We start from the raw sequence: 24,736 nt of genomic DNA, 5'->3' as shown, positions 1-24,736 counted from the left end.
TATCTTTGGCCTATAATTTAAGACAACAAGGAGACAAAGTGTGTTAGAGCAAGAGAGAGGTTCCACCGAGACTTGAACTCAGATCGCTGGATTCAAAATCCAAAGTGCTAACCATTACACCATGGAACCCTTGCTGAGTAGAGCTTCATAAGGGCAATGAGAATATAGGGCACAGTCAAGATTTTTACTGACCTATAGTAACCGTTTACTGATATTATATCGAAGCAGCACTGTTGCTGTTGGATGCTGTGCAATCGCAAAGTATTGGCTTCATGTCTCATTTGGATCAAATTCTTCCTCTGGAGTCTAAAGATATAGGAATATTACATATTTTCTCTGATGTGCTCTGTTTTTCCAGAATGAAGTGCATCATGTTACTGAATATGTGGGTTCCATGGTGTAACGGTTAGCACTCTGGACTCTGAATCCAGCGATCCGTCTCGGTGGGACCTTGGGGCTGCTTCTCTTTTAGAGTTGCCTTTCATTTGCAGATAGATATAACAGCAATAGCTTTGCTTTACAGCCCACTTTGATGGCAGTCTTCTTTGACCAAAGAATATTAATATTTTCTGGGGATGACTCTCTTTTGCCACAAAGAAACTGCCCACTCTCATATCTCCAAAGCTCCAAGGTATAATGGCTATTAAACTGGCTTTTGATCTCAGCGATTTGCATTGAAAGCCCAGGAGGCCCCTAAAATCAGTTGAATTGTTTCCTGATAATTTAGAGTTTATTTCTTCTTTCGAGAAAGGTGTGATCCAAATAAAGTAAGTACATTTAAACAAGGGCACTTGATCAGTAAATGCACTACTTTCTAGAACTCATAACTCTTGTAAGTTATAAAAAGTTTGCTCTCCATACAGTTTGTCAACTCAAAGAATTACATTTTTTACACATTTAATAAGACCATCAAATTGCTTGAAACATAGGAATGATTGTGAAAGTGAATATGATTCACCAAAATAATTGTATAACATTTTTTAATGTTAATAAAATAGGGCTTTTTCCAATCTTTTCACATCAATGTTGTTTCTGCATGTTCCAGTGAGCAGAGAATCTACTGCACATAGTGTGTACATTTTTCTTTTCATAGAGTTAAGGTTGGACATTATTCATCTGTGGAAAATGTTTCTGAGAGATATCTGGGTGCCCACTCTGATTGACCTTAGGGATTGTACATTAACGATATGTAGTTGCATCACTGTATTGGTATCAGGCACCAAAGTGCATTTAAATGTAATGTCGTGCAGAGAGAGAGAGAGTGTGAAAACGGCTACCTGAGTCGACTGAACTTCTGAATATTAACTCTGTTGAATTGTAATTTGAGAAATTAGAAAATGGAGTGTAAGAGCAAGATAACAGTTCCACCGAGACTTGAACTCGGATCGTTGGATTCAAAGTCCAAAGTGCTAACCATTACACCATGGAACCCTTGCAAGATGCACCTGAGAGCGTTGAATCAGAAATGGCAATATAGAGCACATTTACAATTTTTACAGATTCATAGTCCCAATTGACTGATATCATACAAACACAGCGATGTTGTCGATTGACGTTGTGCTATAGCAATCTCTGTGCTTTATAGAGCATGTAGATCAAATTCTTCCTCTTGAGGCATATGATTAAGCAATATTAAATATTGTTTCTGACTGCCTCTGTTTTGGCATAATGAAGTTCAGCATTTGCGGAAGTATTTAGGTTCCATGGTCTAATGGTTAGTAGGCTGGACTCTGAATTTAGTAATCTGACATGTTATAGCTATATTTTGTTTTCCTTTGGGTGTATTGTCATTTTATGCACATAGATTTCCTAGCAGTGGCTGTGATGAATAGTTCAATTTGATAGCAGCTTCCTTTTGAGAATTTGAAAAAAAAAGAATTAAATAGTCTCTCTGGATGACTCTGCTTTGATTTCTATGTGCACATCCCTTTTGCGTTTCAGAGGGATTGACCAACATACACAACAGTGCTTGGAAGACCTCTTCCTCCCTCATGGCATGTAAAGCTAACCTCTCTCCTACCGTGTGTTTTTTTACTTTTTAACTTCCCCTTCCGAGTCATGATCATGTAACTGAATTTACATTTTTAGATTTTAACTGCAGTAGTTGCTTGTTTTTCATTTTTATTTTTTGTGTACGCATACATCCCTTTTTGTGGGGAGGGGGGAGTGATGTCTGTTTACTTATATTAGCTAATATAGGTCATTTTATGTCCGCTTACAATATGTGTCAGGATTTTTTATGTCGTTTCCAATCAATGTCTAATATCAAGTGGTTTGCAGCAGTCATACAAAGGCACGTAACACCCCCAAAACACCTACATAAGTTAGAAATACTCCGGAAGAGTACTCAGTTTATGAAAAGGCGGTGAATCCCAAATAGAACTGTAAATGTAAGCTAGCAAGCAGACCGTGCACCCCTGTTTGGAACTATGACCTGTGTGTTGCCCTCTATTAACAGAACAATGTAACTGCAGCCCATGTCACATAAAATAGAAAGTAGAGATTATGTAAATTAACTCCCAGAAGAGCATGGTGTCACCCCAAAAGGTGTCATGCTTTTCACACCAAGAAACATCCACACATAGATCCCTGCAAACCTCAAAAACGTACAGGAAACCCTGTCCAGCGCTTTGCTCCCAGAGGAGATAAGGCTGAAAAACCACCCTATGTTAAAAGTGTCCATAATCCATGCCAGCTGCCCTGTCTATAGAACCTGGCCGTTCGTGGCCTAGGGGCATGAGTGGAAGGGTTTAACCTGCCTGGGTTTTTGGGCATGGTTTCATCATGCCTCAGTTTACAATGGCACTCTGCCACTTTGTCAGGCTTTAAAGAAGCCTGACTCCTGCAGAGCAAAAGATCTGATTATTTCCTTACATGTTTTGTACGTAAGAATGCGGATGGTGCTCTGAGCCTCCTATGGTGGTTATTAAGCATGGTATACATACCATAGCATGTAACTGTGCCTACAAATGGAACATTTTGTTCATTTATTAGGGAGTTGTGAAAATGGCAAAATCAAATTGCCATTACTGACACAGACCAGCTGCCGCTGTCCGGACATTTCGTCGAAAGACATTTCGTCGAAAGACATTTGGTCGACGTAATTTGGTCGAAAGCCAAATGGTCGATTTTTTAATTTATTTATATATATATTTTTTAGGTTGTAGTTTAGGGAAAAAAAGGGGTTTTTAGAAAAAAAGGGGGTTGGGGGGACCCCCCCAAACCCCCTCCCCAAAAAAAAAAGTGAAAATAAAAAACAAAAGCAATTCGACCATTTGGTTTTCGACCAAATGTTTTCGACCAATTGTCCTGTCGACAAATTTTTTTCGACGAAATGTCTGGCAACCCAGCTGCCGACTGTTGCTATTGACAGGAGTTCCAGGTGTATAAACTGAGGAGGTCACCAGTTCAATTACCTGTGAACGCATTTTGAAGCTCATTCACAACCAGTTCATGCCCGTTCTCTCCATTTTGGCTTTCTGGCTGGCCGAGGGGCCCTTCAGTAATGTTCTTTGCTAACCATTACACCATGGGCCCCTTGCTGGTGCAACCTGACAGAGTTGTAACAGAAATGAGAATCGAGATCTCATGCATCATTTTAACAAACTCATATTCCTAGCCCACGGATATTATGCAAATGTGGAACTGTTTAGTTGGTTGTTGCGCAATAGCAAACTCTTTGCTTTACAGCTCATTTGGATAGGATTCTTCCTCTGGAGGCATAAGATAAAAGAATATTGCATACATTCTCTAAAAGGCTCTTTTTTTGCTGCAATGACGTTCATCGTGTCACTAAGTATGTAGGTTCCATGGTGTAATGGTTAGCACTCTGGACTCTGAATCCAGCGATCCGAGTTCAAATCTCGGTGGGACCTTGGGAATTACTGTGTTTGTTTTCCTCTCAGTGTCTTGTTTTAATAGCAATGACGCTGCTGTGTCGCCCACTTTCGTAGCATTATTCCCTGGGTGCATTTGAAGAAAGAAAGATTTTCCATGGATGACGCTCTTTAGCCACAATGAAACCCACCACTTTCTGTGGTGTGAAAGACCCATGGTGTAATGGTAGCACCCTGGAGGTTGAATCCAATAATTTGCATTCAAATCTCTGTAAGAGTTTACCATCAGTCGAACCTTTCCCTCATCGTTTATTGTGGATGTCTTCTTTGAAGAAAGGTATGATCCAACTAAAGTAAGTACATTCACGAATGGGCCCTTGGTCGGTACAAACAGTATTTATACACCTCAGGCATTTTGTGAATTAAGAAAAGTGTGTTCTTCGTTCTATTTTTCATCTCAAACTGATACCTTCATTTTACAAACATGTAAAGACTGTTAAGACGCTTGATTAATATCATTGATTGTGAATCTGGTTGCTTTTCATAGGATTAACCCTTTAACAATTTTGAAAGAGAATGGCGATACAATAGAGCTGCTTTTCCCAAAATGGTATTATTAATGTTGTTGCTGCATCTTCAAGTAAAAAGAGAATCCATTGGGTCACAGATTGATCATGTTTCTTAACATTGAGTTAAGTTTGAAAATTTCAAATCTTTTATGTATGTTTCCGATGCAGATCTGCCCATCGACTCAGAATGACCTCACTGTTCATACATTTAAAAAAAATGCATAAAGGTTAAGGTGCTAGGCACAAAAGTGGATTTTTATGAAAAGTTATGCCAGAGAGTGAGAGCGAAAATGAATACCCTACACCACTAACCTTATGAATATTACTATCTTTGGCCTATAATTTAAGACAACAAGGAGACAAAGTGTGTTAGAGCAAGAGAGAGGTTCCATCGAGACTTGAACTCGGATCGCTGGATTCAAAGTCCAAAGTGCTAACCATTACACCATGGAACCCTCGTTGAGCAGAGCTTCATAAGGGCAATGAGAATATAGGGCACAGTCAAGATTTTTACTGACCTATAGTAACCGTTTACTGATATTATATCGAAGCAGCACTGTTGCTGTTGGATGCTGTGCAATCGCAAAGTATTGGCTTCATGTCTCATTTGGATCAAATTCTTCCTCTGGAGTCTAATGATATAGGAATATTACATATTTTCTCTGATGTGCTCTGTTTTTCCAGAATGAAGTGCATCATGCTACTGAATATGTGGGTTCCATGGAGTAATGGTTATTACTCTGGACTCTGAATCCAGCGATCCGAGTTTAAGTCTCGGTGGGACCTTGGGGCTGCTTCTCTTTTAGAGTTGCCTTTCATTTGCAGATAGATATAACAGCAATAGCTTTGCTTTACAGCCCACTTTGATGGCAGTCTTCTTTGACCAAAGAATATTAATAGTTTCTGGGGATGACTATCTTTTGCCACAAAGAAACTGCCCACTCTCATATCTCCAAAGCTCCAAGGTATAATGGCTATTAAACTGGCTTTTGATCTCAGCGATTTGCATTGAAAGCCCAGGAGGCCTCTAAAATCAGTTGAATTGTTTCCTGATAATTTAGAGTTTATTTCTTCTTTCGAGAAAGGTGTGATCCAAATAAAGTAAGTACATTTAAACAAGGGCACTTGATCAGTAAATGCACTACTTTCTAGAACTCATAACTCTTGTAAGTTATAAAAAGTTTGCTCTCCATACAGTTTGTCAACTCAAAGAATTACATTTTTTACACATTTAATAAGACCATCAAATTGCTTGAAACATAGGAATGATTGTGAAAGTGAATATGATTCACCAAAATAATTGTATAACATTTTTTAATGTTAATAAAATAGGGCTTTTTCCAATCTTTTCACATCAATGTTGTTTCTGCATGTTCCAGTGAGCAGAGAATCTACTGCACATAGTGTGTACATTTTTCTTTTCATAGAGTTAAGGTTGGACATTATTCATCTGTGGAAAATGTTTCTGAGAGATATCTGGGTGCCCACTCTGATTGACCTTAGGGATTGTACATTAACGATATGTAGTTGCATCACTGTATTGGTATCAGGCACCAAAGTGCATTTAAATGTAATGTCGTGCAGAGAGAGAGAGAGTGTGAAAACGGCTACCTGAGTCGACTGAACTTCTGAATATTAACTCTGTTGAATTGTAATTTGAGAAATTAGAAAATGGAGTGTAAGAGCAAGATAACGGTTCCACCGAGACTTGAACTCGGATCGTTGGATTCAAAGTCCAAAGTGCTAACCATTACACCATGGAACCCTTGCAAGATGCACCTGAGAGCGTTGAATCAGAAATGGCAATATAGAGCACATTTACAATTTTTACAGATTCATAGTCCCAATTGACTGATATCATACAAACACAGCGATGTTGTCGATTGACGTTGTGCTATAGCAATCTCTGTGCTTTATAGAGCATGTAGATCAAATTCTTCCTCTTGAGGCATATGATTAAGCAATATTAAATATTGTTTCTGACTGCCTCTGTTTTGGCATAATGAAGTTCAGCATTTGCGGAAGTATTTAGGTTCCATGGTCTAATGGTTAGTAGGCTGGACTCTGAATTTAGTAATCTGACATGTTATAGCTATATTTTGTTTTCCTTTGGGTGTATTGTCATTTTATGCACATAGATTTCCTAGCAGTGGCTGTGATGAATAGTTCAATTTGATAGCAGCTTCCTTTTAACAATTTGAAAAAAAAAGAATTAAATAGTCTCTCTGGATGACTCTGCTTTGATTTCTATGTGCACATCCCTTTTGCGTTTCAGAGGGATTGACCAACATACACAACAGTGCTTGGAAGACCTCTTCCTCCCTCATGGCATGTAAAGCTAACCTCTCTCCTACCGTGTGTTTTTTTCCTTTTTAACTTCCCCTTCCGAGTCATGATCATGTAACTGAATTTACATTTTTAGATTTTAACTGCAGTAGTTGCTTGTTTTTCATTTTTATTTTTTGTGTACGCATACATCCCTTTTTGTGGGGAGGGGGGAGTGATGTCTGTTTACTTATATTAGCTAATATAGGTCATTTTATGTCCGCTTACAATATGTGTCAGGATTTTTTATGTCGTTTCCAATCAATGTCTAATATCAAGTGGTTTGCAGCAGTCATACAAAGGCACGTAACACCCCCAAAACACCTACATAAGTTAGAAATAGTCCGGAAGAGTACTCAGTTTATGATAAGGCGGTGAATCCCAAATAGAACTGTAATTGTAAGCTAGCAAGCAGACCGTGCACCCCTGTTTGGAACTATGACCTGTGTGTTGCCCTCTATTAACAGAACAATGTAACTGCAGCCCATGTCACATAAAATAGAAAGTAGAGATTATGTAAATTAACTCCCAGAAGAGCCTGGTGTCACCCCAAAAGGTGTCATGCTTTTCACACTAAGAAACATCCACACATAGATCCCTGCGAACCTCAAAAACGTACAGGAAACCCTGTCCAGCGCTTTGCTCCCAGAGGAGATAAGGTTGAAAAACCACCCTATGTTAAAAGTGTCCATAATCCATGCCAGCTGCCCTGTCTATAGAACCTGGCCGTTCGTGGCCGTGGGCCTAGGGGCATGAGTGGAAGTGTTTAACCTGCCTGGGTTCTTGGGCATGGTTTCATCATGCCTCAGTTTACAATGGCACTCTGCCACTTTGTCAGGCTTTAAAGAAGCCTGACTCCTGCAGAGCAAAAGATCTGATTATTTCCTTACATGTTTTGTACGTAAGAATGCGGATGGTGCTCTGAGCCTCCTATGGTGGTTATTAAGCATGGTATACATACCATAGCATGTAACTGTGCCTACAAATGGAACATTTTGTTCATTTATTAGGGAGTTGTGAATATGGCAAAATCAAATTGCCATTACTGACACAGACCAGCTGCCGCTGTCCGGACATTTCGTCGAAAGACATTTCGTCGAAAGACATTTGGTCGACTTAATTTGGTCGAAAGCCAAATGGTCGATTTTTTAATTTATTTATATATATATTTTTTAGGTTGTAGTTTAGGGAAAAAAAGGGGTTTTTAGAAAAAAAGGGGGTTGGGGGACCCCCCCAAATCCCCCCCCCCCCAAAAAAAAAGTGAAAATAAAAAACAAAAGCAATTCGACCATTTGGTTTTCGACCAAATGGTTTCGACCAATTGTCCTGTCGACAAATTTTTTTCGACGAAATGTCTGGCAACCCAGCTGCTGACTGTTGCTATTGACAGGAGTTCCAGGTGTATAAACTGAGGAGATCACCAGTTCAATTACCTGTGAACGCATTTTGAAGCTCATTCACAACCAGTTCATGCCCGTTCTCTCCATTTTGGCTTTCTGGCTGGCCGAGGGGCCCTTCAGTAATGTTCTTTGCTAACCATTACACCATGGGCCCCTTGCTGGTGCAACCTGACAGAGTTGTAACAGAAATGAGAATCGAGATCTCATGCATCATTTTAACAAACTCATATTCCTAGCCCACGGATATTATGCAAATGTGGAACTGTTTAGTTGGTTGTTGCGCAATAGCAAACTCTTTGCTTTACAGCTCATTTGGATAGGATTCTTCCTCTGGAGGCATAAGATAAAAGAATATTGCATACATTCTCTAAAAGGCTCTTTTTTTGCTGCAATGATGTTCATCATGTTACTAAGTATGTAGGTTCCATGGTGTAATGGTTAGCACTCTGGACTCTGAATCCAGCGATCCGAGTTCAAATCTCGGTGGGACCTTGGGAATTACTGTGTTTGTTTTCCTCTCAGTGTCTTGTTTTAATAGCAATGACGCTGCTGTGTCGCCCACTTTCATAGCATTATTCCCTGGGTGCATTTGAAAAAAGAAAGATTTTCCATGGATGACGCTCTTTAGCCACAATGAAACCCACCACTTTCTGTGGTGTGAAAGACCCATGGTGTAATGGTAGCACCCTGGAGGTTGAATCCAATAATTTGCATTCAAATCTCTGTAAGAGTTTACCATCAGTCGAACCTTTCCCTTATCGTTTATTGTGGATGTCTTCTTTGAAGAAAGGTATGATCCAACTAAAGTAAGTACATTCACGAATGGGCCCTTGGTCGGTACAAACAGTATTTATACACCTCAGGCCTTTTGTGAATTAAGAAAAGTGTGTTCTTCATTCTATTTTTCATCTCAAACTGATACCTTCATTTTACAAACATGTAAAGACTGTTAAGACGCTTGATTAATATCATTGATTCTGAATGTGGTTGCTTTTCATAGGATTAACCCTTTAACAATTTTGAAAGAGAATGGCGATACAATAGAGCTGCTTTTCCCAAAATGGTATTATTAATGTTGTTGCTGCATCTTCAAGTAAAAAGAGAATCCATTGGGTCACAGATTGAGCATGTTTCTTAACATTGAGTTAAGTTTGAAAATTTCAAATCTTTTATGTATGTTTCCGATGCAGATCTGCCCATCGACTCAGAATGACCTCACTGTTCATACATTTAAAAAAAATGCATAAAGGTTAAGGTGCTAGGCACAAAAGTGGATTTTTATGAAAAGTTATGCCAGAGAGTGAGAGCGAAAATGAATACCCTACACCACTAACCTTATGAATATTACTATCTTTGGCCTATAATTTAAGACAACAAGGAGACAAAGTGTGTTAGAGCAAGAGAGAGGTTCCACCGAGACTTGAACTCAGATCGCTGGATCCAAAATCCAAAGTGCTAACCATTACACCATGGAACCCTTGCTGAGCAGAGCTTCATAAGGGCAATGAGAATATAGGGCACAGTCAAGATTTTTACTGACCTATAGTAACCGTTTACTGATATTATATCGAAGCAGCACTGTTGCTGTTGGATGCTGTGCAATCGCAAAGTATTGGCTTCATGTCTCATTTGGATCAAATTCTTCCTCTGGAGTCTAAAGATATAGGAATATTACATATTTTCTCTGATGTGCTCTGTTTTTCCAGAATGAAGTGCATCATGTTACTGAATATGTGGGTTCCATGGTGTAATGGTTAGCACTCTGGACTCTGAATCCAGCGATCCGTGTTCAAGTCTCGGTGGGACCTTGGGGCTGCTTCTCTTTTAGAGTTGCCTTTCATTTGCAGATAGATATAACAGCAATAGCTTTGCTTTACAGCCCACTTTGATGGCAGTCTTCTTTGACCAAAGAATATTAATAGTTTCTGGGGATGACTCTCTTTTGCCACACAGAAACTGCCCACTCTCATATCTCCAAAGCTCCAAGGTATAATGGCTATTAAACTGGCTTCTGATCTCAGCGATTTGCATTGAAAGCCCAGGAGGCCCCTAAAATCAGTTGAATTGTTTCCTGATAATTTAGAGTTTATTTCTTCTTTCGAGAAAGGTGTGATCCAAATAAAGTAAGTACATTTAAACAAGGGCACTTGATCAGTAAATGCACTACTTTCTAGAACTCATAACTCTTGTAAGTTATAAAAAGTTTGCTCTCCATACAGTTTGTCAACTCAAAGAATTACATTTTTTACACATTTAATAAGACCATCAAATTGCTTGAAACATAGGAATGATTGTGAAAGTGAATATGATTCACCAAAATAATTGTATAACATTTTTTAATGTTAATAAAATAGGGCTTTTTCCAATCTTTTCACATCAATGTTGTTTCTGCATGTTCCAGTGAGCAGAGAATCTACTGCACATAGTGTGTACATTTTTCTTTTCATAGAGTTAAGGTTGGACATTATTCATCTGTGGAAAATGTTTCTGAGAGATATCTGGGTGCCCACTCTGATTGACCTTAGGGATTGTACATTAACGATATGTAGTTGCATCACTGTATTGGTATCAGGCACCAAAGTGCATTTAAATGTAATGTCGTGCAGAGAGAGAGAGAGTGTGAAAACGGCTACCTGAGTCGACTGAACTTCTGAATATTAACTCTGTTGAATTGTAATTTGAGAAATTAGAAAATGGAGTGTAAGAGCAAGATAACGGTTCCACCAAGACTTGAACTCGGATCGTTGGATTCAAAGTCCAAAGTGCGAACCATTACACCATGGAACCCTTGCAAGATGCACCTGAGAGCGTTGAATCAGAAATGGCAATATAGAGCACATTTACAATTTTTACAGATTCATAGTCCCAATTGACTAATATCATACAAACACAGCGATGTTGTCGATTGACGTTGTGCTATAGCAATCTCTGTGCTTTATAGAGCATGTAGATCAAATTCTTCCTCTTGAGGCATATGATTAAGCAATATTAAATATTGTTTCTGACTGCCTCTGTTTTGGCATAATGAAGTTCAGCATTTGCGGAAGTATTTAGGTTCCATGGTCTAATGGTTAGTAGGCTGGACTCTGAATTTAGTAATCTGACATGTTATAGCTATATTTTGTTTTCCTTTGGGTGTATTGTCATTTTATGCACATAGATTTCCTAGCAGTGGCTGTGATGAATAGTTCAATTTGATAGCAGCTTCCTTTTGAGAATTTGAAAAAAAAAGAATTAAATAGTCTCTCTGGATGACTCTGCTTTGATTTCTATGTGCACATCCCTTTTGCGTTTCAGAGGGATTGACCAACATACACAACAGTGCTTGGAAGACCTCTTCCTCCCTCATGGCATGTAAAGCTAACCTCTCTCCTACCGTGTGTTTTTTTCCTTTTTAACTTCCCTTTCCGAGTCATGATCATGTAACTGAATTTACATTTTTAGATTTTAACTGCAGTAGTTGCTTGTTTTTCATTTTTATTTTTTGTGTACGCATACATCCCTTTTTGTGGGGAGGGGGGAGTGATGTCTGTTTACTTATATTAGCTAATATAGGTCATTTTATGTCCGCTTACAATATGTGTCAGGATTTTTTATGTCGTTTCCAATCAATGTCTAATATCAAGTGGTTTGCAGCAGTCATACAAAGGCACGTAACACCCCCAAAACACCTACATAAGTTAGAAATACTCCGGAAGAGTACTCAGTTTATGAAAAGGCGGTGAATCCCAAATAGAACTGTAAATGTAAGCTAGCAAGCAGACTGTGCACCCCTGTTTGGAACTATGACCTGTGTGTTGCCCTCTATTGACAGAACAATGTAACTGCAGCCCATGTCACATAAAATAGAAAGTAGAGATTATGTAAATTAACTCCCAGAAGAGCCTGGTGTCACCCCAAAAGGTGTCATGCTTTTCACACCAAGAAACATCCACACATAGATCCCTGCGAACCTCAAAAACGTACAGGAAAACCTGTCCAGCGCTTTGCTCCAGGAGGAGATAAGGTTGAAAAACCACCCTATGTTAAAAGTGTCCATAATCCATGCCAGCTGCCCTGTCTATAGAACCTGGCCGTTCGGGGCCTAGGGGCATGTGTGGAAGGGTTTAACCTGCCTGGGTTCTTGGGCATGGTTTCATCATGCCTCAGTTTACAATGGCACTCTGCCACTTTGTCAGGCTTTAAAGAAGCCTGACTCCTGCAGAGCAAAAGATCTGATTATTTCCTTACATGTTTTGTACGTAAGAATGCGGATGGTGCTCTGAGCCTCCTATGGTGGTTATTAAGCATGGTATACATACCATAGCATGTAACTGTGCCTACAAATGGAACATTTTGTTCATTTATTAGGGAGTTTTGAATATGGCAAAATCAAATTGCCATTACTGACACAGACCAGCTGCCGCTGTCCGGACATTTCGTCGAAAGACATTTGGTCGACGTAATTTGGTCGAAAGCCAAATGGTCGATTTTTTAATTTATTTATATATATATTTTTTAGGTTGTAGTTTAGGGAAAAAAAGGGGTTTTTAGAAAAAAAGGGGGTTGGGCGTGACCCCCCCAAATCCCCCCCCCAAAAAAAAAGTGAAAATAAAAAACAAAAGCAATTCGACCATTTGGTTTTCGACCAAATGGTTTCGACCAATTGTCCTGTCGACAAATTTTTTTCGACGAAATGTCTGGCAACCCAGCTGCCGACTGTTGCTATTGACAGGAGTTCCAGGTGTATAAACTGAGGAGATCACCAGTTCAATTACCTGTGAACGCATTTTGAAGCTCATTCACAACCAGTTCATGCCCGTTCTCTCCATTTTGGCTTTCTGGCTGGCCGAGGGGCCCTTCAGTAATGTTCTTTGCTAACCATTACACCATGGGCCCCTTGCTGGTGCAACCTGACAGAGTTGTAACAGAAATGAGAATCGAGATCTCATGCATCATTTTAACAAACTCATATTCCTAGCCCACGGATATTATGCAAATGTGGAACTGTTTAGTTGGTTGTTGCGCAATAGCAAACTCTTTGCTTTACAGCTCATTTGGATAGGATTCTTCCTCTGGAGGCATAAGATAAAAGAATATTGCATACATTCTCTAAAAGGCTCTTTTTTTGCTGCAATGACGTTCATCATGTCACTAAGTATGTAGGTTCCATGGTGTAATGGTTAGCACTCTGGACTCTGAATCCAGCGATCCGAGTTCAAATCTCGGTGGGACCTTGGGAATTACTGTGTTTGTTTTCCTCTCAGTGTCTTGTTTTAATAGCAATGACGCTGCTGTGTCGCCCACTTTCATAGCATTATTCCCTGGGTGCATTTGAAGAAAGAAAGATTTTCCATGGATGACGCTCTTTAGCCACAATGAAACCCACCACTTTCTGTGCTGTGAAAGACCCATGGTGTAATGGTAGCACCCTGGAGGTTGAATCCAATCATTTGCATTCAAATCTCTGTAAGAGTTTACCATCAGTCGAACCTTTCCCTTATCGTTTATTGTGGATGTCTTCTTTGAAGAAAGGTATGATCCAACTAAAGTAAGTACATTCACGAATGGGCCCTTGGTCGGTACAAACAGTATTTATACACCTCAGGCCTTTTGTGAATTAAGAAAAGTGTGTTCTTCGTTCTATTTTTCATCTCAAACTGATACCTTCATTTTACAAACATGTAAAGACTGTTAAGACGCTTGATTAATATCATTGATTCTGGATGTGGTCGCTTTTCATAGGATTAACCCTTTAACAATTTTGAAAGAGAATGGCGATACAATAGAGCTGCTTTTCCCAAAATGGTATTATTAATGTTGTTGCTGCATCTTCAAGTAAAAAGAGAATCCATTGGGTCACAGATTGATCATGTTTCTTAACATTGAGTTAAGTTTGAAAATTTCAAATCTTTTATGTATGTTTCCGATGCAAATCTGCCCATCGACTCAGAATGACCTCACTGTTCATACATTTAAAAAAAATGCGTAAAGGTTAAGGTGCTAAGCACAAAAGTGGATTTTTATGAAAAGTTATGCCAGAGAGTGAGAGCGAAAATGAATACCCTACACCACTAACCTTATGAATATTACTATCTTTGGCCTATAATTTAAGACAACAAGGAGACAAAGTGTGTTAGAGCAAGAGAGAGGTTCCACCGAGACTTGAACTCGGATCGCTGGATTCAAAGTCCAAAGTGCTAACCATTACACCATGGAACCCTTGTTGTGCCGAGCTTCATAAGGGCAATGAGAATATAGGGCACAGTCAAGATTTTTACTGACCTATAGTAACCGTTTACTGATATTATATCGAAGCAGCACTGTTGCTGTTGGATGCTGTGCAATCGCAAAGTATTGGCTTCATGTCTCATTTGGATCAAATTCTTCCTCTGGAGTCTAATGATATAGGAATATTACATATTTTCTCTGATGTGCTCTGTTTTTCCAGAATGAAGTGCATCATGCTACTGAATATGTGGGTTCCATGGAGTAATGGTTAGCACTCTGGACTCTGAATCCAGCGATCCGAGTTCAAGTCTCGGTGGGACCTTGGGGCTGCTTCTCTTTTAGAGTTGCCTTTCATTTGCAGATAGATATAATAGCAATAGCTTTGCTTTACAGCCCACTTTGATGGCAGTCTTCTTTGACCAAAGAATATTAATAGTTTCTGGGGATGACTCTCTTTTGCCACAAAGAAACTGCCCACTCTCATATCTCCAAAGCTCCAAGGTATAATGGCTATTAAACTGGCTTTTGATCTCAGCGATTTGCATTGAAAGCCCAGGAGGCCCCTAAAATCAGTTGAATTGTTTCCTGATAATTTAGAGTTTATTTCTTCTTTCGAGAAAGGTGTGATCCAAATAAAGTAAGTACATTTAAACAAGGGCACTTGATCAGTAAATGCACTACTTTCTAGAACTCATAACTCTTGTAAGTTATAAAAAGTTTGCTCTCCATACAGTTTGTCAACTCAAAGAATTACATTTTTTACACATTTAATAAGACCATCAAATTGCTTGAAACATAGGAATGATTGTGAAAGTGAATATGATTCACCAAAATAATTGTATAACATTTTTTAATGTTAATAAAATAGGGCTTTTTCCAATCTTTTCACATCAATGTTGTTTCTGCATGTTCCAGTGAGCAGAGAATCTACTGCACATAGTGTGTACATTTTTCTTTTCATAGAGTTAAGGTTGGACATTATTCATCTGTGGAAAATGTTTCTGAGAGATATCTGGGTGCCCACTCTGATTGACCTTAGGGATTGTACATTAACGATATGTAGTTGCATCACTGTATTGGTATCAGGCACCAAAGTGCATTTAAATGTAATGTCGTGCAGAGAGAGAGAGAGTGTGAAAACGGCTACCTGAGTCGAATGAACTTCTGAATATTAACTCTGTTGAATTGTAATTTGAGAAATTAGAAAATGGAGTGTAAGAGCAAGATAATGGTTCCACCGAGACTTGAACTCGGATCGTTGGATTCAAAGTCCAAAGTGCGAACCATTACACCATGGAACCCATGCAAGATGCACCTGAGAGCGTTGAATCAGAAATGGCAATATAGAGCACATTTACAATTTTTACAGATTCATAGTCCCAATTGACTGATATCATACAAACACAGCGATGTTGTCGATTGACGTTGTGCTATAGCAATCTCTGTGCTTTATAGAGCATGTAGATCAAATTCTTCCTCTTGAGGCATATGATTAAGCAATATTAAATATTGTTTCTGACTGCCTCTGTTTTGGCATAATGAAGTTCAGCATTTGCGGAAGTATTTAGGTTCCATGGTCTAATGGTTAGTAGGCTGGACTCTGAATTTAGTAATCTGACATGTTATAGCTATATTTTGTTTTCCTTTGGGTGTATTGTCATTTTATGCACATAGATTTCCTAGCAGTGGCTGTGATGAATAGTTCAATTTGATAGCAGCTTCCTTTTGAGAATTTGAAAAAAAAAGAATTAAATAGTCTCTCTGGATGACTCTGCTTTGATCTCTATGTGCACATCCCTTTTGCGTTTCAGAGGGATTGACCAACATACACAACAGTGCTTGGAAGACCTCTTCCTCCCTCATGGCATGGAAAGCTAACCTCTCTCCTACCGTGTGTTTTTTTACTTTTTAACTTCCCCTTCCGAGTCATGATCATGTAACTGAATTTACATTTTTAGATTTTAACTTCAGTAGTTGCTTGTTTTTCATTTTTATTTTTTGTGTACGCATACATCCCTTTTTGTGGGGAGGGGGGAGTGATGTCTGTTTACTTATATTAGCTAATATAGGTCATTTTATGTCCGCTTACAATATGTTTCAGGATTTTTTATGTCATTTCCAATCAATGTCTAATATCAAGTGGTTTGCAGCAGTCATACAAAGGCACGTAACACCCCCAAAACACCTACATAAGTTAGAAATACTCCGGAAGAGTACTCAGTTTATGAAAAGGCGGTGAATCCCAAATAGAACTGTAAATGTAAGCTAGCAAGCAGACCGTGCACCCCTGTTTGGAACTATGACCTGTGTGTTGCCCTCTATTAACAGAACAATGTAACTGCAGCCCATGTCACATAAAATAGAAAGTAGAGATTATGTAAATTAACTCCCAGAAGAGCCTGGTGTCACCCCAAAAGGTGTCATGCTTTTCACACCAAGAAACATCCACACATAGATCCCTGCAAACCTCAAAAACATACAGGAAACCCTGTCCAGCGCTTTGCTCCCAGAGGAGATAAGGCTGAAAAACCACCCTATGTTAAAAGTGTCCATAATCCATGCCAGCTGCCCTGTCTATAGAACCTGGCCGTTCGTGGCCTAGGGGCATGAGTGGAAGGGTTTAACCTGCCTGGGTTTTTGGGCATGGTTTCATCATGCCTCAGTTTACAATGGCACTCTGCCACTTTGTCAGGCTTTAAAGAAGCCTGACTCCTGCAGAGCAAAAGATCTGATTATTTCCTTACATGTTTTGTACGTAAGAATGCGGATGGTGCTCTGAGCCTCCTATGGTGGTTATTAAGCATGGTATACATACCATAGCATGTAACTGTGCCTACAAATGGAACATTTTGTTCATTTATTAGGGAGTTGTGACAATGGCAAAATCAAATTGCCATTACTGACACAGACCAGCTGCCGCTGTCCGGACATTTCGTCGAAAGACATTTCGTCGAAAGACATTTGGTCGACGTAATTTGGTCGAAAGCCAAATGGTCGATTTTTTAATTTATTTATATATATATTTTTTAGGTTGTAGTTTAGGGAAAAAAAGGGGTTTTTAGAAAAAAAGGGGGTTGGGGGACCCCCCCAAACCCCCTCCCCAAAAAAAAAGTGAAAATAAAAAACAAAAGCAATTCGACCATTTGGTTTTCGACCAAATGTTTTCGACCAATTGTCCTGTCGACAAATTTTTTTCGACGAAATGTCTGGCAACCCAGCTGCCGACTGTTGCTATTGACAGGAGTTCCAGGTGTATAAACTGAGGAGATCACCAGTTCAATTACCTGTGAACGCATTTTGAAGCTCATTCACAACCAGTTCATGCCCGTTCTCTCCATTTTGGCTTTCTGGCTGGCCGAGGGGCCCTTCAGTAATGTTCTTTGCTAACCATTACACCATGGGCCCCTTGCTGGTGCAACCTGACAGAGTTGTAACAGAAATGAGAATCGAGATCTCATGCATCATTTTAACAAACTCATATTCCTAGCCCACGGATATTATGCAAATGTGGAACTGTTTAGTTGGTTGTTGCGCAATAGCAAACTCTTTGCTTTACAGCTCATTTGGATAGGATTCTTCCTCTGGAGGCATAAGATAAAAGAATATTGCATACATTCTCTAAAAGGCTCTTTTTTTGCTGCAATGACATTCATCGTGTCACTAAGTATGTAGGTTCCATGGTGTAATGGTTAGCACTCTGGACTCTGAATCCAGCGATCCGAGTTCAAATCTCGGTGGGACCTTGGGAATTACTGTGTTTGTTTTCCTCTCAGTGTCTTGTTTTAATAGCAATGACGCTGCTGTGTCGCCCACTTTCGTAGCATTATTCCCTGGGTGCATTTGAAGAAAGAAAGATTTTCCATGGATGACGCTCTTTAGCCACAATGAAACCCACCACTTTCTGTGGTGTGAAAGACCCATGGTGTAATGGTAGCACCCTGGAGGTTGAATCCAATAATTTGCATTCAAATCTCTGTAAGAGTTTACCATCAGTCGAACCTTTCCCTCATCGTTTATTGTGGATGTCTTCTTTGAAGAAAGGTATGATCCAACTAAAGTAAGTACATTCACGAATGGGCCCTTGGTCGGTACAAACAGTATTTATACACCTCAGGCCTTTTGTGAATTATGAAAAGTGTGTTCTTCGTTCTATTTTTCATCTCAAACTGATACCTTCATTTTACAAACATGTAAAGACTGTTAAGACGCTTGATTAATATCATTGATTCTGAATCTGGTCGCTTTTCATAGGATTAACCCTTTAACAATTTTGAAAGAGAATGGCGATACAATAGAGCTGCTTTTCCCAAAATGGTATTATTAATGTTGTTGCTGCATCTTCAAGTAAAAAGAGAATCCATTGGGTCACAGATTGATCATGTTTCTTAACATTGAGTTAAGTTTGAAAATTTCAAATCTTTTATGTATGTTTCCGATGCAGATCTGCCCATCGACTCAGAATGACCTCACTGTTCATACATTTAAAAAAAATGCATAAAGGTTAAGGTGCTAGGCACAAAAGTGGATTTTTATGAAAAGTTATGCCAGAGAGTGAGAGCGAAAATGAATACCCTACACCACTAACCTTATGAATATTACTATCTTTGGCCTATAATTTAAGACAACAAGGAGACAAAGTGTGTTAGAGCAAGAGAGAGGTTCCACCGAGACTTGAACTCGGATCGCTGGATTCAAAGTCCAAAGTGCTAACCATTACACCATGGAACCCTTGTTGAGCAGAGCTTCATAAGGGCAATGAGAATATAGGGCACAGTCAAGATTTTTACTGACCTATAGTAACCGTTTACTGATATTATATCGAAGCAGCACTGTTGCTGTTGGATGCTGTGCAATCGCAAAGTATTGGCTTCATGTCTCATTTGGATCAAATTCTTCCTCTGGAGTCTAATGATATAGGAATATTACATATTTTCTCTGATGTGCTCTGTTTTTCCAGAATGAAGTGCATCATGCTACTGAATATGTGGGTTCCATGGAGTAATGGTTAGTACTCTGGACTCTGAATCCAGCGATCCGATTTCAAGTCTCGGTGGGACCTTGAGGCTGCTTCTCTTTTAGAGTTGCCTTTCATTTGCAGATAGATATAACAGCAATAGCTTTGCTTTACAGCCCACTTTGATGGCAGTCTTCTTTGACCAAAGAATATTAATAGTTTCTGGGGATGACTCTCTTTTGCCACAAAGAAACTGCCCACTCTCATATCTCCAAAGCTCCAAGGTATAATGGCTATTAAACTGGCTTTTGATCTCAGCGATTTGCATTGAAAGCCCAGGAGGCCCCTAAAATCAGTTGAATTGCTTCCTGATAATTTAGAGTTTATTTCTTCTTTCGAGAAAGGTGTGATCCAAATAAAGTAAGTACATTTAAACAAGGGCACTTGATCAGTAAATGCACTACTTTCTAGAACTCATAACTCTTGTAAGTTATAAAAAGTTTGCTCTCCATACAGTTTGTCAACTCAAAGAATTACATTTTTTACACATTTAATAAGACCATCAAATTGCTTGAAACATAGGAATGATTGTGAAAGTGAATATGATTCACCAAAATAATTGTATAACATTTTTTAATGTTAATAAAATAGGGCTTTTTTTCCAATCTTTTCACATCAATGTTGTTTCTGCATGTTCCAGTGAGCAGAGAATCTACTGCACATAGTGTGTACATTTTTCTTTTCATAGAGTTAAGGTTGGACATTATTCATCTGTGGAAAATGTTTCTGAGAGATATCTGGGTGCCCACTCTGATTGACCTTAGGGATTGTACATTAACGATATGTAGTTGCATCACTGTATTGGTATCAGGCACCAAAGTGCATTTAAATGTAAGGTCGTGCAGAGAGAGAGAGAGTGTGAAAACGGCTACCTGAGTCGACTGAACTTCTGAATATTAACTCTGTTGAATTGTAATTTGAGAAATTAGAAAATGGAGTGTAAGAGCAAGATAACGGTTCCACCGAGACTTGAACTCGGATCGTTGGATTCAAAGTCCAAAGTGCTAACCATTACACCATGGAACCCTTGCAAGATGCACCTGAGAGCGTTGAATCAGAAATGGCAATATAGAGCACATTTACAATTTTTACAGATTCATAGTCCCAATTGACTGATATCATACAAACACAGCGATGTTGTCGATTGACGTTGTGCTATAGCAATCTCTGTGCTTTATAGAGCATGTAGATCAAATTCTTCCTCTTGAGGCATGTGATTAAGCAATATTAAATATTGTTTCTGACTGCCTCTGTTTTGGCATAATGAAGTTCAGCATTTGCGGAAGTATTTAGGTTCCATGGTCTAATGGTTAGTAGGCTGGACTCTGAATTTAGTAATCTGACATGTTATAGCTATATTTTGTTTTCCTTTGGGTGTATTGTCATTTTATGCACATAGATTTCCTAGCAGTGGCTGTGATGAATAGTTCAATTTGATAGCAGCTTCCTTTTGAGAATTTAAAAAAAAAGAATTAAATAGTCTCTCTGGATGACTCTGCTTTGATTTCTATGTGCACATCCCTTTTGCGTTTCAGAGGGATTGACCAACATACACAACAGTGCTTGGAAGACCTCTTCCTCCCTCATGGCATGTAAAGCTAACCTCTCTCCTACCGTGTGTTTTTTTCCTTTTTAACTTCCCCTTCCGAGTCATGATCATGTAACTGAATTTACATTTTTAGATTTTAACTGCAGTAGTTGCTTGTTTTTCATTTTTATTTTTTGTGTACGCATACATCCCTTTTTGTGGGGAGGGGGGAGTGATGTCTGTTTACTTATATTAGCTAATATAGGTCATTTTACGTCCGCTTACAATATGTGTCAGGATTTTTTATGTCGTTTCCAATCAATGTCTAATATCAAGTGGTTTGCAGCAGTCATACAAAGGCACGTAACACCCCCAAAACACCTACATAAGTTAGAAATACTCCGGAAGAGTACTCAGTTTATGAAAAGGCGGTGAATCCCAAATAGAACTGTAATTGTAAGCTAGCAAGCAGACCGTGCACCCCTGTTTGGAACTATGACCTGTGTGTTGCCCTCTATTAACAGAACAATGTAACTGCAGCCCATGTCACATAAAATAGAAAGTAGAGATTATGTAAATTAACTCCCAGAAGAGCCTGGTGTCACCCCAAAAGGTGTCATGCTTTTCACACCAAGAAACATCCACACATAGATCCCTGCGAACCTCAAAAACGTACAGGAAACCCTGTCCAGCGCTTTGCTCCCAGAGGAGATAAGGTTGAAAAACCACCCTATGTTAAAAGTGTCCATAATCCATGCCAGCTGCCCTGTCTATAGAACCTGGCCGTTCGGGGCCGTGGGCCTAGGGGCATGAGTGGAAGGGTTTAACCTGCCTGGGTTCTTGGGCATGGTTTCATCATGCCTCAGTTTACAATGGCACTCTGCCACTTTCAGGCTTTAAAGAAGCCTGACTCCTGCAGAGCAAAAGATCTGATTATTTCCTTACATGTTTTGTACGTAAGAATGCGGATGGTGCTCTGAGCCTCCTATGGTGGTTATTAAGCATGGTATACATACCATAGCATGTAACTGTGCCTACAAATGGAACATTTTGTTCATTTATTAGGGAGTTGTGAATATGGCAAAATCAAATTGCCATTACTGACACAGACCAGCTGCCGCTGTCCGGACATTTCGTCGAAAGACATTTCGTCGAAAGACATTTGGTCGACGTAATTTGGTCGAAAGCCAAATGGTCGATTTTTTAATGTATTTATATATATATTTTTTAGGTTGTAGTTTAGGGAAAAAAAGGGGTTTTTAGAAAAAAAGGGGGTTGGGGGGACCCCCCCAAATCCCCCCCCCCCAAAAAAAAAGTGAAAATAAAAAACAAAAGCAATTCGACCATTTGGTTTTCGACCAAATGGTTTCGACCAATTGTCCTGTCGACAAATTTTTTTCGACGAAATGTCTGGCAACCCAGCTGCCGACTGTTGCTATTGACAGGAGTTCCAGGTGTATAAACTGAGGAGATCACCAGTTCAATTACCTGTGAACACATTTTGAAGCTCATTCACAACCAGTTCATGCCCGTTCTCTCCATTTTGGCTTTCTGGCTGGCCGAGGGGCCCTTCAGTAATGTTCTTTGCTAACCATTACACCATGGGCCCCTTGCTGGTGCAACCTGACAGAGTTGTAACAGAAATGAGAATCGAGATCTCATGCATCATTTTAACAAACTCATATTCCTAGCCCACGGATATTATGCAAATGTGGAACTGTTTAGTTGGTTGTTGCGCAATAGCAAACTCTTTGCTTTACAGCTCATTTGGATAGGATTCTTCCTCTGGAGGCATAAGATAAAAGAATATTGCATACATTCTCTAAAAGGCTCTTTTTTTGCTGCAATGACGTTCATCATATCACTAAGTATGTAGGTTCCATGGTGTAATGGTTAGCACTCTGGACTCTGAATCCAGCGATCCGATTTCAAATCTCGGTGGGACCTTGGGAATTACTGTGTTTGTTTTCCTCTCAGTGTCTTGTTTTAATAGCAATGACGCTGCTGTGTCGCCCACTTTCATAGCATTATTCCCTGGGTGCATTTGAAAAAAGAAAGATTTTCCATGGATGACGCTCTTTAGCCACAATGAAACCCACCACTTTCTGTGGTGTGAAAGACCCATGGTGTAATGGTAGCACCCTGGAGGTTGAATCCAATAATTTGCATTCAAATCTCTGTAAGAGTTTACCATCAGTCGAACCTTTCCCTTATCGTTTATTGTGGATGTCTTCTTTGAAGAAAGGTATGATCCAACTAAAGTAAGTACATTCACGAATGGGCCCTTGGTCGGTACAAACAGTATTTATACAACTCAGGCCTTTTGTGAATTAAGAAAAGTGTGTTCTTCGTTCTATTTTTCATCTCAAACTGATACCTTCATTTTACAAACATGTAAAGACTGTTAAGACGCTTGATTAATATCATTGATTCTGAATGTGGTCGCTTTTCATAGGATTAACCCTTTAACAATTTTGAAAGAGAATGGCGATACAATAGAGCTGCTTTTCCCAAAATGGTATTATTAATGTTGTTGCTGCATCTTCAAGTAAAAAGAGAATCCATTGGGTCACAGATTGATCATGTTTCTTAACATTGAGTTAAGTTTGAAAATTTCAAATCTTTTATGTATGTTTCCGATGCAAATCTGCCCATCGACTCAGAATGACCTCACTGTTCATACATTTAAAAAAAATGCATAAAGGTTAAGGTGCTAGGCACAAAAGTGGATTTTTATGAAAAGTTATGCCAGAGAGTGAGAGCGAAAATGAATACCCTACACCACTAACCTTATGAATATTACTATCTTTGGACTATAATTTAAGACAACAAGGAGACAAAGTGTGTTAGAGCAAGAGAGAGGTTCCACCGAGACTTGAACTCGGATCGCTGGATTCAAAGTCCAAAGTGCTAACCATTACACCATGGAACCCTTGTTGAGCAGAGCTTCATAAGGGCAATGAGAATATAGGGCACAGTCAAGATTTTTACTGACCTATAGTAACCGTTTACTGATATTATATCGAAGCAGCACTGTTGCTGTTGGATGCTGTGCAATCGCAAAGTATTGGCTTCATGTCTCATTTGGATCAAATTCTTCCTCTGGAGTCTAATGATATAGGAATATTACATATTTTCTCTGATGTGCTCTGTTTTTCCAGAATGAAGTGCATCATGCTACTGAATATGTGGGTTCCATGGAGTAATGGTTAGCACTCTGGACTCTGAATCCAGCGATCCGAGTTCAAGTCTCGGTGGGACCTTGGGGCTGCTTCTCTTTTAGAGTTGCCTTTCATTTGCAGATAGATATAACAGCAATAGCTTTGCTTTACAGCCCACTTTGATGGCAGTCTTCTTTGACCAAAGAATATTAATAGTTTCTGGGGATGACTCTCTTTTGCCACAAAGAAACTGCCCACTCTCATATCTCCAAAGCTCCAAGGTATAATGGCTATTAAACTGGCTTTTGATCTCAGCGATTTGCATTGAAAGCCCAGGAGGCCCCTAAAATCAGTTGAATTGTTTCCTGATAATTTAGAGTTTATTTCTTCTTTCGAGAAAGGTGTGATCCAAATAAAGTAAGTACATTTAAACAAGGGCACTTGATCAGTAAATGCACTACTTTCTAGAACTCATAACTCTTGTAAATTATAAAAAGTTTGCTCTCCATACAGTTTGTCAACTCAAAGAATTACATTTTTTACAAATTTAATAAGACCATCAAATTGCTTGAAACATAGGAATGATTGTGAAAGTGAATATGATTCACCAAAATAATTGTATAACATTTTTTAATGTTAATAAAATAGGGCTTTTTCCAATCTTTTCACATCAATGTTGTTTCTGCATGTTCC

General features: G+C 39.2%; 19 non-coding genes across 19 annotated transcripts; 8 read left to right on the top strand and 11 right to left on the bottom strand.

The window, feature by feature from the left end:
• Positions 1-57: 57 nt before the first annotated feature.
• Positions 58-129, bottom strand: TRNAQ-UUG (transfer RNA glutamine (anticodon UUG)). Its single transcript has one exon. It is a non-coding gene; the product is annotated as a tRNA-Gln (tRNA).
• Positions 130-1,359: 1,230 nt separating this feature from the next.
• On the bottom strand, positions 1,360-1,431 carry TRNAQ-UUG (transfer RNA glutamine (anticodon UUG)). Its single transcript has one exon. It is a non-coding gene; the product is annotated as a tRNA-Gln (tRNA).
• Positions 1,432-3,803: 2,372 nt separating this feature from the next.
• TRNAQ-CUG (transfer RNA glutamine (anticodon CUG)) lies at positions 3,804-3,875 on the top strand. The gene has a single exon. It is a non-coding gene; the product is annotated as a tRNA-Gln (tRNA).
• Positions 3,876-4,788: 913 nt separating this feature from the next.
• Positions 4,789-4,860, bottom strand: TRNAQ-UUG (transfer RNA glutamine (anticodon UUG)). The gene has a single exon. It is a non-coding gene; the product is annotated as a tRNA-Gln (tRNA).
• Positions 4,861-6,098: 1,238 nt separating this feature from the next.
• On the bottom strand, positions 6,099-6,170 carry TRNAQ-UUG (transfer RNA glutamine (anticodon UUG)). Its single transcript has one exon. It is a non-coding gene; the product is annotated as a tRNA-Gln (tRNA).
• Positions 6,171-8,550: 2,380 nt separating this feature from the next.
• Positions 8,551-8,622, top strand: TRNAQ-CUG (transfer RNA glutamine (anticodon CUG)). The gene has a single exon. It is a non-coding gene; the product is annotated as a tRNA-Gln (tRNA).
• Positions 8,623-9,535: 913 nt separating this feature from the next.
• Positions 9,536-9,607, bottom strand: TRNAQ-UUG (transfer RNA glutamine (anticodon UUG)). The gene has a single exon. It is a non-coding gene; the product is annotated as a tRNA-Gln (tRNA).
• A 259-nt stretch (positions 9,608-9,866) lies between these two features.
• Positions 9,867-9,938, top strand: TRNAQ-CUG (transfer RNA glutamine (anticodon CUG)). The gene has a single exon. It is a non-coding gene; the product is annotated as a tRNA-Gln (tRNA).
• A 907-nt stretch (positions 9,939-10,845) lies between these two features.
• TRNAQ-UUG (transfer RNA glutamine (anticodon UUG)) lies at positions 10,846-10,917 on the bottom strand. The gene has a single exon. It is a non-coding gene; the product is annotated as a tRNA-Gln (tRNA).
• A 2,357-nt stretch (positions 10,918-13,274) lies between these two features.
• On the top strand, positions 13,275-13,346 carry TRNAQ-CUG (transfer RNA glutamine (anticodon CUG)). The gene has a single exon. It is a non-coding gene; the product is annotated as a tRNA-Gln (tRNA).
• Positions 13,347-14,259: 913 nt separating this feature from the next.
• Positions 14,260-14,331, bottom strand: TRNAQ-UUG (transfer RNA glutamine (anticodon UUG)). Its single transcript has one exon. It is a non-coding gene; the product is annotated as a tRNA-Gln (tRNA).
• Positions 14,332-14,590: 259 nt separating this feature from the next.
• TRNAQ-CUG (transfer RNA glutamine (anticodon CUG)) lies at positions 14,591-14,662 on the top strand. The gene has a single exon. It is a non-coding gene; the product is annotated as a tRNA-Gln (tRNA).
• A 907-nt stretch (positions 14,663-15,569) lies between these two features.
• Positions 15,570-15,641, bottom strand: TRNAQ-UUG (transfer RNA glutamine (anticodon UUG)). The gene has a single exon. It is a non-coding gene; the product is annotated as a tRNA-Gln (tRNA).
• A 2,370-nt stretch (positions 15,642-18,011) lies between these two features.
• TRNAQ-CUG (transfer RNA glutamine (anticodon CUG)) lies at positions 18,012-18,083 on the top strand. Its single transcript has one exon. It is a non-coding gene; the product is annotated as a tRNA-Gln (tRNA).
• A 913-nt stretch (positions 18,084-18,996) lies between these two features.
• TRNAQ-UUG (transfer RNA glutamine (anticodon UUG)) lies at positions 18,997-19,068 on the bottom strand. Its single transcript has one exon. It is a non-coding gene; the product is annotated as a tRNA-Gln (tRNA).
• Positions 19,069-20,308: 1,240 nt separating this feature from the next.
• On the bottom strand, positions 20,309-20,380 carry TRNAQ-UUG (transfer RNA glutamine (anticodon UUG)). The gene has a single exon. It is a non-coding gene; the product is annotated as a tRNA-Gln (tRNA).
• Positions 20,381-22,757: 2,377 nt separating this feature from the next.
• On the top strand, positions 22,758-22,829 carry TRNAQ-CUG (transfer RNA glutamine (anticodon CUG)). Its single transcript has one exon. It is a non-coding gene; the product is annotated as a tRNA-Gln (tRNA).
• Positions 22,830-23,742: 913 nt separating this feature from the next.
• TRNAQ-UUG (transfer RNA glutamine (anticodon UUG)) lies at positions 23,743-23,814 on the bottom strand. Its single transcript has one exon. It is a non-coding gene; the product is annotated as a tRNA-Gln (tRNA).
• A 259-nt stretch (positions 23,815-24,073) lies between these two features.
• Positions 24,074-24,145, top strand: TRNAQ-CUG (transfer RNA glutamine (anticodon CUG)). Its single transcript has one exon. It is a non-coding gene; the product is annotated as a tRNA-Gln (tRNA).
• The last annotated feature ends 591 nt before the right edge of the window (positions 24,146-24,736 follow it).

The sequence above is a fragment of the Ambystoma mexicanum genome, chromosome 5p, assembly GCF_040938575.1.
Source record: "Ambystoma mexicanum isolate Mex_15411 chromosome 5p, UKY_AmexF1_1, whole genome shotgun sequence".
Lineage (NCBI taxonomy): Eukaryota > Metazoa > Chordata > Amphibia > Caudata > Ambystomatidae > Ambystoma > Ambystoma mexicanum.
This window is presented reverse-complemented; position numbering and strand designations above follow the sequence as displayed.